Raw genomic sequence first — 16,237 nt, forward strand, 5'->3', positions numbered from 1 at the left:
AGAGGAAATGACATGGCATAGTCTTCAGCGAATGGGGAAGCGCCAAGTGGCAGGCTTCCCTTGGCCCCGCATTTCGTAGATCGCAGAAGGAAGAGGTCCGCGGTTAAGGAAATCGGCCCCCAGCACTACTGGGTTGCAATTTGCAATATCGCAATCGCAGATCAGAGGCGGGTCGGCAGTAAAGAATTAGCCCTAGAGCGAAGCTAGAGTGCGACGCGATAAATCACAATCGCACATCGCATGGATCAAGTGCGTTATAGAATTAGCCCTGGTAGAGTCAGGTTGCGATTGCGATCTCGCAATCGCATATCGCACAACACAACGGCCCGTTATGGAGAACCACCCTTGCTTCGGTTGATTGCGATTTGCGATGGAACTATCGAAATTGATAGTTTATGGCCGCCACATGTCCTCCTAATGGTCAGCTAAAAATTTGGTTGGCAACAGGTCGAAGGCCAAGGTCGAACCCGTGACCTCCCATACAACAACGCCAAGGTTTACCGTTGAGCTCGTAGCGTGTGACTTAACAAACTATGGTCACGGATTATATTTTAAATTATGTTGACCGTTAGGTTGGGGGGAGACCGCCAGCATAACCACCGACGACCCTCCCATGTGAACACCTTGTTCGCAGCCCGCAACAGTTATGTTGCCGCCATGGTAACCGCATGCCAACTGCCAGTCCAAACACCCATGTGACCACCTTATTTGCAGGACATGATATTTTATTATAACAGTCAGCGGGGTTATGGGCGGAATTAGCCGTCCTACAATTTTTCCTGCTGCGCGGCGAAATCTTTGTCCAGTTAGTGCTTTTTGGGGCAAAATTGGAGGATCATGCTAGATTTGGAGCAATTTGTGGAGCGAATAGTAGGCTAACTAGGAGAGGTAATAACTTCTTCAGTTTTCGACCAAATTGGATGCAAAAAGAGGCTAGATAGCCATTTTTGAACATTCTGGACTCATTGGAGCAGATTTTAAAAGCATTTGAGCATTGTAAACACATATTTTTACACTTTTGAGGATAATATAGAGGCGCAAGCCATTGGAAGTTGGACCAAGAAGACATAGCCCAGAAGGGGTGAACTCCTTTATCATGTTCCTGTTGTAATGTGTTTTTGATGATGTTCTGTACATGTTTATGCTGCTGTTCAGTCTCTTATTTCTGTTTAATTGCTCATAAAATTAACATAAAAACTCATCATTTCACCTGCAAAAACTTATGAATCCTTACACTTTTGAGCATAATAGAGAGGCCCAAACCATTGGAAGTTGGACCAAGAAGACATAGCCCAGGAGGGGTGAACTCCTTTATCATGTTTTTGTTGTAATGTGTTTTTGATGATGTTCTGTATATGTTTATGCTGTTTTTTAGTTTCTTATTTCTGTTTAATTGCTCATAAAATTAACATAGAAACTCATCATTTCACTTGCAAAAATTTATGAATCCTTAAGCACAATGAAAGCATTTTGTTTCTAATTTGAGGAGGATCTTAGCACAACAATCTAATATTCTAAATCAGATAAGTACTGCATGGGAAACGCTAATTTTGGTTGCGTGGTCCCGCTCCCTCATCCACATATATCACCCCCCTTCCACTTATTATAACTCCATTCATGATTTCTCCCACCTGGGTCCACATTCCTCCACTGGGTCCACATAGGGTTAGCCTTCCCCCTCCCCTTGTCCACACCTTGTGTTGGGCCTGGAATGATGCCCCGAAGGTTGATACAACTAAAAATAAAAGTAAAAGCATAATTGGCCACATTCAACAGAAAAATGTACCACAAAATGCAAAAGATGGCCGGGACAAACACATTTAGCATGTGGGCAAAAGCCAATACATGAGCTCTACCCCATTATCATGGCTATCACCCTGGTTCCTATAGGCCCTATATGAGCCTCCTTTATCCTTTCAGGAACCCATGATTGTCCCAACCCTTGGTGGGCAATGAACTGCCCTACCTTAAGGGGAGTATCCATTGCTATACCTTACATATCATGCTCTTATCCCTTGAGCCCCGCACTGTTAATCAAAGAAAAGTCATAAAAGGCAAAAGGCATATAAAGAAGGGTGGAAAAATTAAGGCCGGGGCACCTCATGTACCACGATTTCTCCCTCCTATACATTATATACCCAAGTGTGGGCTTCCATTTTACCAGCTACCCTTGCACCCCAATGTGTGGCCTATGGCTGCTCCTTTCATTCCCTACTCCATTCATCTCTTTATCACATGCCACCACCCTTTGAAGGATGTACCTTGGACATGCTATTCCCATTAAAGGTAGAAACCACCTAATAGGATACTTGGATAACCCCATTTGGAGCTTGGAGACATTAGCACATGTCAGAGCCCACTATGGAAGGGCATGCCATTATGAATTGCCCGCTTGTTGTCCATGGTTTAAGCTCTTTAACTCGATTTTCTTTGATGACTTGTTGTACTGGAATGCTAGGGGATGCATTGGATCTTATGTAGGATTGCAGATGGTCTCCATTTTGGGGTTTGGTCTCCATATATGGGGTCCTAACCCTGTAGAGTGCTACATTCGCACATGTAGGGCCTGTGTAGAGAGCCATGGGCCTCCACAAGTTACAACAGTATAAAGCACTCCATGGATCCTCAGAGATGTTTAGAGATTGCTTGAGATTCCCCTATTAGACGAAGAAGATGCACCTAGTTCACCATGCCCAGTTGGCCCCACAGTTGTAGCATGCACTTGGCAGATGACCTAGGACTTGTATGCTGATGTGGCATCACTTACACCATCATCTGAGCCCTTACAGATGGTCTACAAACATCTTCGACCTACTTGGAGACCCATGAGGTTACCTACGTGTCCTCACATCGATTGGGAGTACCACAGGTTTATTATTTGGAGAACAAGGGGCCAACCCCTTATCTACTATTTTTGGGAGTCCTATTCATCATTTTGGCACTTATGGACTTCAACAGGCTTCTTGAAAGGCTTGACGACATGTATTATTGATCATTCGACTTCCTAAGAGGCTTATTCTTTTGTTTATGAGCTAGTTTGGTGGGCTTGTCACCAAAATGCACATTATTTTATTTTAGGGACTAATGTAGGCCCAAGTAGCTAAATCGAACTCATTAGAAGTGTATTTGGAACTTGTATCTCTTTAGAGAATTTCGCTATCCTTCTTGGAGGACGAATTTTTGGAGTATGGAATGAATTTTGATGTTTGGATAATTTTCATATGTCCTGGAGCTTCTTGATGGCAAGTTTTTGATGGTTGGATATATTCTTATACATGTAAGTATATTGTAATGCTATTCTTTCTTTCTAATTTTGTCACATACATTGTTGTTGAGATTTCTCTATACTAGGGTTTATTCGCTGCATCTCTTATGCGAAGTTGTGGAAATTGTGTTTCTGGATAGTGAATGATTCATGTATGGGCCATGTATAATGAATCAATGTTCCTAGGGATGTTTCATTAATGAAATTCATCTTGATAAACCATTTTTCTTGCAAAGCGAAGTATAAAGTCTTTGAAGTTTCTTTTGCTGCTGCCCTAGTGCCAAATGAATTAGTCTTTGAGGCCTCCTTGACCTAGAAAATTCAAAGGTCCATAGTCATAATTCTACCTGACTCCATTTCTCCCCAAAGGATTAGGCACTGGTCCACCCAAAGGTGATCATCTTAAACCTTTCTCATCCAACTCCCTCTCCTTTTCTAGGCCTAGCCCATTAGGTCTCCTAGGGCATCATTTATCTTGCAAACCACCCATCAAAAGGGTTCGATCTCTTGGCCCCTACTGCGCTGGTGTGTCTCCTAAGTGCCCTCCAATTTTGAAGAAATTTCGACGGTGGGATTTGAGATATCCCAAGCCCTAGCCTCGAGATTGAATCTTGCCCTTGGTTTCCTTAGGCTAGAAGCCTCATTGGGACCCTCACATTATCTTGCATTAAAAATTCTTTCTTTGGTCCCTTTCCCCCTCCGGAATAGGTCAAGCATATCATTGGTTGCTAAACCCTACCCCCTTGACCTACCCTCGAGTCCACTTGGTCCCGTGTGGTCCCATACACTATTAAGGGTAATTCTTCAAGGATCACTGGGAATCCAAGCTTTCACAAGAATTTTAAAGCCTAGGAACGTCCATTATAAGATACATACCCTAAACCTAAACCTTGAAATTCCCCTTAAGCCCTTCCTTGAGAGATTTAAACCTTGCCTCCAAAGCAAGCAAGCCACATATTTGAGCCTCTCTTGTGAATAGGCTTCTAGGATCACCCCTCACCATATCATTGGTCTATCCATTTGGTGATCCTCATCATAACAGGTCTCCTCCCATCAGTGAAAGTCTGTAAAGAGCAGAGAGCTTTAGCCGAGGTGATAGTGGGCTATTGCTCCATTTGTTGCCCTTAGCCTAGTAGTAGCCCTTAAAGGACCTCCTTTTAGGACCCTTTCTAGTTTGAGCGGTAACAAGTATCACTGTTAATACTGACAAAGCGAAAGTCATGACAATTAAATTCAAAAAGATCACATATGATACTTTCATATATGACAATAACAACTTGGAGGAAGTTTCTTCATACAAATATCTTGGAATCGATATCCATCACAAGCTCAATTGGAATTATAGCATTGAGAAAATGATAAATGGAGAATTGGAAGCTTATTATGGAATTGAAAACGTTTGCAAGTTAATGGATCTTTTTATATGGGATTATAAAAAGAAAATTCCTCCTTGAGACTCTTGTCATCCTTGTTATTTTATATGGATGTGGGGTTTGGGTATGCAGTTTCTCCAGGGAGTCGTGGAGGAAGATAGAATAGATCCAAAAAATAGATTATAACCTATAATCTCAAGATTAAAGGAAATACATTTATCCTATCCTCATCGAAGCAAGATTTTCCCCCACTGAAAGCATGTCTATGATTATGTACCTATTGTATAAGAAGATGTTAAACACAATGAAAGAGAAGAGGTTTCCTAAAATCGCTTCTATTTCTAGCCAAAACTGCCTTCAGCTTAAGCGAAGATGGCATAAGGATGCCCCAGTATTGGCTAGAAGATTGGGGGATAAAGGAGGAGATCATTTTGCAGAATAAGGATAACATTAAAAATATTATTACATCAACATTTAAGGAGAAATTGTGGGGTAGGAAAGAATTAGAGGAAAATTGCCTAAAATATTCTGAGGATGTGATGAGCCCAAGTCTTGAAAGCCAAAAATATCTCTCTGTTTTGACTATTGTAAAGAAGAAAACGAATGTTGCTAAAATAGAGAACAATTTTCTTGAGATCCATAGTGAAACCGGACATTGATCAATTCCCAAAACGCCATGGGATGAAAGGGTTTGTCACTTTTGTGACAATAAGAGGGTTGAAAATGAAAAGCACCTTTTCTAAGATTGTCCAGATTATACTTAGATTAGATATAAATTTCAAAATTTTTGTTGCACTAGCAACTTTATAGACCTTTTAACTCAACAAAACTATGGTGATCTTGGAATGCTTCCCTTAATGCTTTTTAAGCATAGAAATAAAATTCTAAAGAATTCCGAGTTATCTCTTACTTTCTTAAGGTCTGACAGACCATATTCGCTCTTAGTGGGGATGTTAATCATTATCATCGTAAAATGGAAAAATATCCAAAATGTCACACTTATGGTTCAAAGTAGCACAACAACTTGGTGTAAATATTTTTTTCAATAAATTGGTTGTTCCTTCAAATCTGCACTGCAGACCTTTGAATCTCCAGTGCATTGATCTCAAATCTTAATAATAGCTGCTATGGATGCTGCAAAGACCAAATATATGTTGCAGACTGCTTGCACGTTTGTTGGCGTGCTCATCACACCAACTACAGGTCTCTAGAAAAGCCTTTTTGTATTTGTGGGTTGAGGGTTTAGGTATTTTTAAGCGTTTTTGTTGTTTGTAGAGTTTAGTAGTCAAGTTGGCCCCATGAGGGTCCACTCTTGGCTGGGTTGGCCTGTTATGGTCTGTTTTGACACCTGTTGGGGCTCAGCAGGCCACTGGAGCTCCCAGTTGCACGCATAATAATCAGGAGCTTCGGGGATGTTCCTGTAACACTCCTGTATTTGGCAAGGAATGGCCTGGAAACTTTGGGAACATTCTTAACCTTCCCGAGCCTCGTACTTGCGAAAATGGAATATTGCCTACTCGTTCTGAAGTTCCCTGGGACATGGGAAATCCAGGAGCAGGTCACCCAGCTGATGGAACAAGTTTTTGCAACATTGGAAACAATCAAAACTCTTTCTTTTAGCAATGAGAGAATTACTTTTCTTATGTATCTTTGCATCTTTTAAGTAATATGGAAATATGTTTTCTGTTCATGTGCTTTACAGACTGAAGGAAATTCATTCTTTTCCTCTTCCGCATAGCTTGAAAAATAGAACAACTTATCATGTTAGCTTGTTTTCTTGTACCACAGTAGCTTATATATGAGAACCATTTTGGCCTCGCTTAACAAAATTTTTGAAGTTTACTGCTATTCTTTTATCTTCTGTCAACGTAAATGAAACTACTTTTATATCCATTTTGTATCTCTTGACAATGTGCAGATTTATTTTAGTTATATGCTTCTCTTAATGAAGAAACTTCCTTTCTTCCCTTCTTTGTGTGTTTGGGAATTTTACTTATAAAATTGTTTTTTGCTGCATTTCAGCATAGAGTACTGGCCAGATCCCCAGAGGGGAATTAAAGAAGCTTACAGGGTTTTGAAGCTGGGTGCAAAAGCATGTTTGATTGGTCCTGTGTACCCAACATTCTGGCTATCTCGCTTCTTTGCAGATGTGTGGATGTTATTTCCAAAGGAGGAGGAATATATTGAATGGTTCACAAAAGCAGGTTTTAAAGATGTCAAGTTAAAAAGGATTGGGCCAAAGTGGTACAGAGGTGTGCGTAGGCATGGATTGATTATGGGGTGTTCAGTCACAGGTATAAAGCCAGCATCGGGTGATTCTCCATTAAAGGTATGCAATGGATTTGGGCCTAAAGCTTTTAGAACATTACATTATTTTGAATTAAACTGGAGTCACTTATTCTTTTGAAGCATTATTGCTGCAATAACAGTCATACATCAGAAATACTCTGTAAGTTATAAGTGATAAAAGCACATCCTAATGATATGTTTCGTTGCTTAGGTTTCTTCCGTTCTCTTCCACACATGAAACAAAACATTTTTTGTTTTATATTAGTAAAATATTACAAGAATGACATATAAAGATCAGCCTCTGAACATCCCAAAAGTGGAGATCTCCTACAGATGTCAGTGCTTACTCAATGGGCTAATCGGCCATACGAGAAGAAAATAATTCTGAAAATGCTTCAGTCGTCTACCTCTGCCACTTTAGGACAAGTCCCAAAGCTTCAGACACCATCTCTGTTCCAAAGCCATTAGTGCAGAGTCCCAAGGGTGAACCCTTTTTTCACATCAAATTGATTCATGTCACCAAAATTATCAGTTGAGCCAGCATATACCACCATCCACAGTCAATAGCCTTTAATGCAGCATACGCCAATTACCCAAAGACACAGAAATGCCAAAACGGTATCCTGTGCACAGAAATCTATGTTATCATGGGAAATGAATGCAACTGCAAGGCCAAATCCTATGACACAGGAAGATCTAGGAGATTCCTAGTGGTGGAAGAAACCCTTTGCTCTGACTAGAAATGAGGCCAGAAGAGGATTCCAAGTCACTACAAGATGCACATGATTACAAAAATGGTTAGTGTAGCTTCTGATAGATAACCCACCTTCCTTCAAGAAGTATTCTACATGGGAGAGAGCACTGACCAGAGCGTAGGTGGAAAGCTATGAAGTAAAGCTATCCGTGGATCATAATAGGGCAGCGGTTGGCTGGCTGATCAATGGGGAGAAAATTTTTCTCTTCGAGGTTTTGAAGTTTTGGTGGGTAACAGGCCCTAGGATGGATAAGGGAGTAACTTCCAGATTTGGGTTCAAAGGCTACTTGGCTCAATCTAGAGGCTTAGGATAACTAATAGAGGCTCAGCAAACAAGAAATTACATAATATTATCATAAGCTAGTGATGAAAATCAACAATTGCAGTGATTTAACAACTTATGATAGGCAGCAAGTTTAGCCTCGGAAACTATGATAACAAAGTGTGAAATGAAGGCTAAATTTACGAGTAAACAAGAACATAAAGTACAATCAATCTCAATGGCTAAAAAGGCATATAACAACAATTAAACCCTGTATGTCAGCCATAATTAATGGCTGGAAATTGCACATAAAATATGATTTTCACTTATCTAATGCTTTTAAGATAATTGCTAACCCTATGTAACCAATGGCCAAGTCAATACACGTTGAAAATATAGGATAAATAAACCCTAATTTGCCCTAGAACAATAAATACATAATTTGCCCTAGATCAAGCACAACATAATGCAAACTCTGGTCAACAATCAAATCTATAATACTGTATCAATGACATCCAGTAACGTCAAATCTCTGCTTCATTACTAACTTAGGTTCTATCAGCATTTGTATCACGACGTGAAACCATCAATTGTTCTCTGCTCAACCAGAACCAAGATTGCTTAAGACATCAGTACTGTCATATGCCTGAAAGTCCCAGACAATTTGATACAGTATGATACTTGCAATGCAAGCCCTAGCAGAGGTTCAGTACTGAAGATACTTCAGGGATCAGTCATACGCTGCTATTTACGGACTTTCCTGATGGGAGGAGCCCCTGTATAATAAGGATCACGAAGAAGAATAGATCAAAGATAGGATGAGGGGTGATCCTAGAAGCCTATTCACAAGAGAGGCTCAAGATGGTGGCTTGCTTGCCTTGGAAGGCAAGATGGAAGGCTCTCAAGGAAGGGCTTAAGGAGAATTTCAAGGGATAGGTTTTGAGTATGTTTCTTTAATAAGGAGATCCCTAGGCCCTAAAATTCTTGTGGAAACTTGGGTTCCAAGTGATCTTTGAAGAATTAACCTTAATAATGTATGGGACCACAGAGGACCAAGTGGACCCGAGGTTAGGTCAAGGGGATAGGATTTAGCAACCAATGATATGCTTGACCTAATTAGGGAGGAGAAAGGGATCAAAGAATGAATTTTCAATGAAAGGCAATGCAAGGATCCCAATGAGGCTACTAGCCAAAGGGAAACCAAGGGCAAGAATCGGTCTTCGAGCTAGGGCTTGCAATATCTCAAGATTCCAGCGTTGGAATCTCATGAAATTTGGAGGGCTTCTTGAGGACACATCAGCGCAGTTGTGGACCAAAAATCGAAGTATTTGGATGGCTAGATTGTGAGATAATTGATGCCCTAGGTGACCTATGTAGGCTAGGCCTAGAAAAGAGGGGAAGGTGAAAGAAATTAGCTTTAAAGTGATCACCAGAGGAGGACCAGTGCTTTGTCCTTTGGGAGAGATAGAGTCATGGACGATTTAGAGTTTGGATTGATTTGCACTTGTCAAGGAGGCCTAAAAGACAACTTCGTTGTGGATTAGGGCTTAATGGAAGTCACTTCAAGGTCATTTATACTTTGTTCAACAATATTTGGTGACTTTTCAAGACAAGGATGTCTCTAGGAACATTCATTCAATCAAACATGGCCCAATCATGATACAACACTATTTAGAGATTCAATTTGCACAATTTCGTTCCAAGAAAAACAACAAATTAACCCAAAAATAGCGAAAATCCCAATATCATGAACGCAACAACATAAGAATCAAAATAACATTAAAATGGTACTTACATGTAAGAAGAATATATCCAATCACCAAGATATGCCAATCATAGAAGCTCCAAGACAAAGAAGAATAACCAAACATCAAAAAAATTCATCCATTCATCCGAAAAGTTTCATCCTCAAAAGATAGCGAAAATGTCACAAGAAGATATGATCCAATCCAAGTGATGATACAAAATGAATTCACGTCTCTCCTATTTATACACTCATTATGAGTTTGAATGACCTAATTTGAGCCTACATTAGCCCATCAACTAAAATCATGTGCAAATAACTATCTTTTGGTGACAAGCCCACCAAACTAGCTCATAAACAACATAATAAGCCTCCTAAGAGGTCGAATAATCAATAATGCATGTCGTTGGGATCTCTAAGAGGCCCGATGAAGTCCATAAGTGCCAAAATGATGAATTGGACTTCCAAAAGAAATGGACAAGGGGTTGGCCTCTTGTTCTCCACGTAATAAACCTGTGGTGCTCCCAATAGCTAAGAGGGCACACAAGTGACCTCATGGGTCTCCAAGTAAGTTGAAGATGCTTGTAGACCATCTGTAAGGGCTCAAATGATGGTGTAAGTGATGCCACATTAGCATACAACTCCTGGGTCATCTTCCAAGTGCATGGTACAACTATGGGGCGGGTTGGGCAAAGGTGAACTAGGTGCATCTTCCTCGTCCAATAGGTGAATCTTGAGCAATCTCTGAACATCTTTGGGGATCCATGGAGTGTTGTCTACTGCTATGGAGGCCCATGGCTTTCAACACACACCCTACATGTGCCAATGTAGCCCTCTGGAGGGTTAGGACCCCATATAGGAGACCAAAACCAAGATGGAGACCACCTGCAATCCTGCATAAGATCCAATGTGTCCCCTAGCTTTCCAGTATAACAAGTCATCAAGGAAATCGAGTAAAAGAGCTTACAAACCATGGACAAAGGTGGGGACTTCATAATAGCATGCTCTTCCATAATGGGCTTTGGCACGTACTAATGTTTCCAAGCTCCAAATGGGGTTAACCAAGTATCCCATTAGGTGGTTTCTACTTCTAAAGGGGATAATATGTCCAAGGTACATCCTTTAAAATGTGGTGGCATGTGATAAAAAGATGAATCGAGTAGGGAATGAAAAGGGGCAACCCTGGGCCACATGCTCGGGTACATGGGTAGCTAGTAAAAGGGAAGCCCACTCTTGGGTATGTAATGTATAGGAGGGAACAATCTTGGTGCATGAGGTGCCCCGACCTTGATTTTTCCACCCTTCTTTATATGCCTTTTGCCTTTTATGATTTTTCTTTGATTAACTATTCAGGGCTCAAGGGGTAAGAGCATGATATGTAAGGTATCGTAGTGGATATCCCCTTTAAGGTAGGGCGGTCCATTTCCCACTAGGGGTTGGGACAATCATGATGATAAAGGAGGCTCATCTAGAGTCTATAGGAACCGGGGTGATGGCCATGATAATGGGGTAGAGCTCATGTATTGGCTTTTGCCCACGTGCTAAATGTGTTTGTCCCGATCATCTTTTGCATTTTGTGGTACATTTTCCTGTTGAATATGGTTAATTATGCTTTTGCTATTCTTTTCAGTTACATCATTCCAGGCCTGACCCAAGGTGTGGGCAAGGGGAAGGGGAAAACTAAGCCGATGTGGACCCAGTGGAGGAATGTGGACCTAGGTGGGAGAAATGATGAATAGGGTTATAATGAATGGAAAGGGGGCAATATATGTGGATGAGGGTGTTGGAAATTGTAACTAGGTTCGGTCTTCATTTAATGTATTTGACTTATCATGAAATGTAGTTGTCAAAAGAATAAAGAAAATAATTTATATTATTGTAACAATGACTTATTAAAGCATGGGTTTCATGCTTGGGTCATCATTATATTGTTGAAGAATCTAGGGCAAGACGAGATTAATGATTCTTTTAATTATGATAACTGCTTGTGATGTCTTTTTACTTATTAGGATTATCTTTTTTTTCTTATTATTATAGTGTGTTTTTCAATCATCAAATAGCTACCAAAACAAGAAGATCAACAAGAAACAAGTACATAAGATGTAGGCTCCAAGCCAGGGCAAAACCTCTCCTCTTGAGAGGAAAACCCTTCAATCTCTTCTTATAGATTCTTTATTGAAGAGTACCAAGACCTTTGACCAACACTGAAGCTCTTCCAAGACCAAGATCAACTTCTCAATAATGTGCTTGCCTTACTGCTTTCCAAACCTAGCAGAATCTCTTCGGGCAACACTTCTTCGACCTCCAGCCACAGATTTTTCGGCCCTAACTACAAATCTACAACTTCAGCCCCCCGACAAAAGTTGCTACTTCGCACGTGTGGAATAGAACTGCTTCTTCTTTGCCTCCAGCTGCCTCGCTTGACCTAATTTGTCTTTTGGATCTAGAAGGGGACTTTGTTGGCCCTTCCTTCAACCCTTTTTCATCATATCAAATACTCACAACGAAATCCTAGCCAAGCAGCAAAAACCCTAGCGAAAAGCTGCATAATTTCAGCCCTCTTCTTCACATGTGTGGAGAGAAAGAGACAGAGAGAGGTTTCCAAAACACTTCTTCTCCTTCTTCTGCCTTCTTCACTGCCCTTTTTTGCTTCTTCCTTCGCATGAGAGAGAGAGGAATGAATGTGTCCAAATGAGGTCGAACTGTCTCCTATATATAGGTCTTCCAGGGGTACGAATTCCAGCTTCTAGGCCGACTTGACAGGCTGACTTGGTCTTGGAAGGCTCAGTAAAATACAAAAATAATTCTTTTTACAATTTACAAGATGCCCGATGGGGTCTTCATATTATGACAATGTCCCTATTTGACTTCTTGACCTAGGACAACCCTAGAAGCACTTTCAATTAGTGCTTGACCTATAAAACAAATTTCTTGGGCAAGAAACCCAAGCTCAATAATAATAATAATAATTTTTCTTTCTTTTACAAAATACAAGAATCAAAAGTACATTTCATATTTATGAAGACCGAACCTAGTTACACTTTCTTCAACACTCCCTCTTAACTAGGGAGGTATTCATAAATGGTACATGGCTATTCTCAATACTGAAGAGATCTCATAAGAAGAGTCGGACTAGTAATCCATCTGTATAGCATCATTATAACCAACATTGTCACATAGCAAGGCCTTGACTAACAACTCTATCTCTCAATAGATTAGAGCACAATGTTGGCGAGACCAATGATTATAGACACCTTCATCATTGTCTCTCAAGGTACATACCCACCTGGGTGTTCACCGAGTATGACCTTCTAGGACTATTCTTATCTTGGGTCCCCAGCCCTCAAAGAATATCGGTCCTCTTGCCTACTCTTATCTTGGATGCCCTACCACATCCTCAAAGAGTATCAGATGCCAGATGATTACTCAATCCTCCATTCTTTCTTCCAAAATGAAGACAAGAATGATGTGTCTATCTCTCCCTCTCAACTAGGGAAGATATGTCAACCAATCCAAGCTTGTTTCTAAAATACACAAGCTTCTTATTGGGAAGATATTTTGTCAAAATATCAACAGTTTGATCATTGGTGGGGATATACTCCAGCTTCAGTACACCATCTTGTACCAACTTTCGAATGTAGTGGTACTTGTTGTTTATGTGCTTTGTCTTTCCATGAAATACCGGGTCCTCAGACAGTCTTATACAATTGGTATTATCACAATGTATTATGGTAGGGTCCAACGGTCCTGCAAACAAATAAGATAACATCTTCCTTAACTAGACCGCTTCCCTACTCACTTCAGAGGATGCAATGTACTCGGCCTCAGCACTACTCAAAGCCACTATCTCTTGCTTTCTTCTCATCCAAGAGACCATGGAGGATCCCAAGCTAAAACATACTCCTGTAGTGCTTCTTCCATCCTTCTCGCTGCCTCCCCAATTAGAATCAATAAATTCTTCTAGATGAACATCTTTTCCTTTTCCATACTTCAGGTAGTAGTGGACAGTTCCCTGTAGATATCTCAGTATATGCTTGGCAGCTATCCAATGATCATGTCTAGGCTCCATTTGAAATTGACTGAGAACATTTACTGCAAAACATATGTCTGGCCAAGTATTCACCAGATACATCAGGGAGCCAATCAGTTGTTTGTACTTAGTAGGATCCACTGGATTGGATTCAGAATTCCTTAACATTTTCAAGTTTGTGATCATCAGAGTTGTCATGGGTTTGCATTCCATCATATCAAACCTTTTCAATAGCTCGATCACATACTTTCCTTGTCCCAGGTAGATTTCATTTGGTTCCTGCCAGACTTCCAGTCCCAGATAATAATGCATAAGTCCTAGATCCTTCATATCGAATTCAGCTGCCAACAATTTCTTACATTCTTGAATTCTTTCTTCATCACCAATTATTAGAAGATCATCTACATATAGAAGAATGATGACAGGTTCATCATTCTCTACTTTGATGTAGAGATTGGGATCTGCTGTGCTTTTCCTGAAACCCAACCTTTGCAAGTATGCATCCATTCTAGCATACCATGCCCTAGGAGCTTGCTTGAGGCCATAAAGTGCCTTCTTCAATCTGCAAACATGAGTTTCTCTATCCTTTACTTCGAATCCCAATGGTTGTTCTATGTAGACTTCTTCATCTATGGCACCATTCAAGAATGCTGTTTTGACGTCCATTTGATGTACCTTCCATCCCATAGACGCTGCCAGAGATCAGACCATGGTATACCTTGCTGTGGGAGCAAAGGTCTCTTCATAGTCAATGCCTTCTTCCTGAGAGAGGCCTTGAGCCGCAAATCTAGTCTTAAATTTATCTATGGTTCCATCTGCAGCATGCTTGATCTGATGGACCACTTAGAGGTTACCACTGGTTTGTTTTCCGGTCTTGGGATAATTTTCTAGACTCCATTCTTCATAATAGATTGGTATTCCTCATTCATTGCATTTTTCCATTCTTGGTGTTTAGCTGTTTCTTCGAAAGTGGAAGGTTCATCTTCAATGAGTTTCGACATGTATGCTACATATCCTGAGTATCTTTTCGGTTTCTTTCTCTCCCTGAATCTTCCTCTTGCGGTGTGACCTTTTGCTTCTTGAAGTGTAGAAGTTAACCAATTAGGTCTCTTTCTTCTTTCAGGGAGAGAGATTGGTTCACTGGGACCTTCTTCTTCATGATGAGAGACTTCTTCTTCCTTATTAACTTCTTCCTCAAACATAGGAAGATCCTCCTCATCAGAATCGGATGGGAGATCTTTGGATTTCTTGAAGGCAATGCTCTCATAAAAAATTACATCTCTGCTTACTTCTATTTGATGTCCTTCCTTTATGTAGATCTTGTAAGCCTTGGAAGAGTTGTTATATCCAACGAATATTCCTTTCTTTCTTGCGGGATCTAGCTTCTTTCTTTTGTCCTTGGGAATGTGAATATATACAGGACACCCAAATATCCGGAGATGATCAATATTTGGTTTCTTCCCAGTGAAGACTTCTTCTGGAGTTATATTGCCAAGTGACCTGTGAGGACTTCTATTTTGGATGTATATTGCAGTCTTCGTTGCTTCTCCCCATAGAAATTTCAGTAGATCTTGATCATGGAGCATAGCCTTGACACTTTCTTCTATAGCTCTATTCTTTCATTCAGCTACTCCATTCTGCTTGGGATTGTATGGAACTATAAGCTCCCTCTTAATCCCAACCTCCTTACAAAAAGCAATGAGTTCTTTGGAAGTATACTCGCCTCCATTATCTGACCTTAGAATCTTTATCTTTCTTTCTGTAAGATTTTCTACCTCTGCCTTGAATTCTTGAAATTTTATGAATACTTTGTCCTTGGATTTAAGTAAATAAACCCAAGTTTTCCTTGAATGATCATTAATGAAAGTAACATAATATAGATGGCCTCCAAGTGATTTAGACATAGGACCACATACATCAGAGTGGACGAGATCTAGAATCTCTCGAGCTTTAGATGTACTATGTGCAAATGGTTTCTTTGCATTCTTTCCCAAAGCACAACCTTTGTAGACTCCTTCATGGTCTTCTTTGAGATTTGGTATCCCATTTACAATGGAGTTTAGAGTTGGCAAGATCTTGTAATGAAGATGGCCCAATATTCTATGCCAAAGTTCACACGGACTTATCTCAATGTGGACAAGTGCTTGACTTAGAGGAGATGAGAGTCTGTAGAGTCTTCCTTCTCGAACTCCAATGGTTCTAGCTTTTTCAATGCTAGAATATTTAGCCCAAACCACTACTTTACCATCTATAAAAGCAACTCTATCTCCTTTTTCTTCTAATGATGAAATAGAAATAAAAAATTGGCACAAACCTGGAACATATAAAATGTTGTTGAAATTAATGTTACCTCCTCCTTCCAGCTCAATTGATGTAGATCCAATGCCTTTTACCGGATAGCTCTTGTTGTCACCAAGCTCCACAAAGTATGAGGACTTTCCTTTGGATAGGGTTTTGAGTTTCTTGTGATATCCAGTCATGTGTCTTGAAGCTCCACTATCTATCACCCATATATTTTCA

At 40.3% G+C, this 16,237-nt stretch overlaps 1 protein-coding gene across 1 annotated transcript in view; it reads left to right on the forward strand.

Moving 5' to 3' along the window:
• LOC149209489 (2-methyl-6-phytyl-1,4-hydroquinone methyltransferase, chloroplastic-like) overlaps positions 1-16,237 on the forward strand; it is a 155,190-nt gene that overhangs the window by 104,283 nt on the left and 34,670 nt on the right. The window lies entirely within an intron of this gene.

The sequence above is a fragment of the Pinus tabuliformis genome, chromosome 1_2 (genome assembly GCF_031772625.1).
Source record: "Pinus tabuliformis cultivar Carrire ecotype Pingquan chromosome 1_2, CPIR1, whole genome shotgun sequence".
NCBI lineage: Eukaryota > Viridiplantae > Streptophyta > Pinopsida > Pinales > Pinaceae > Pinus > Pinus tabuliformis.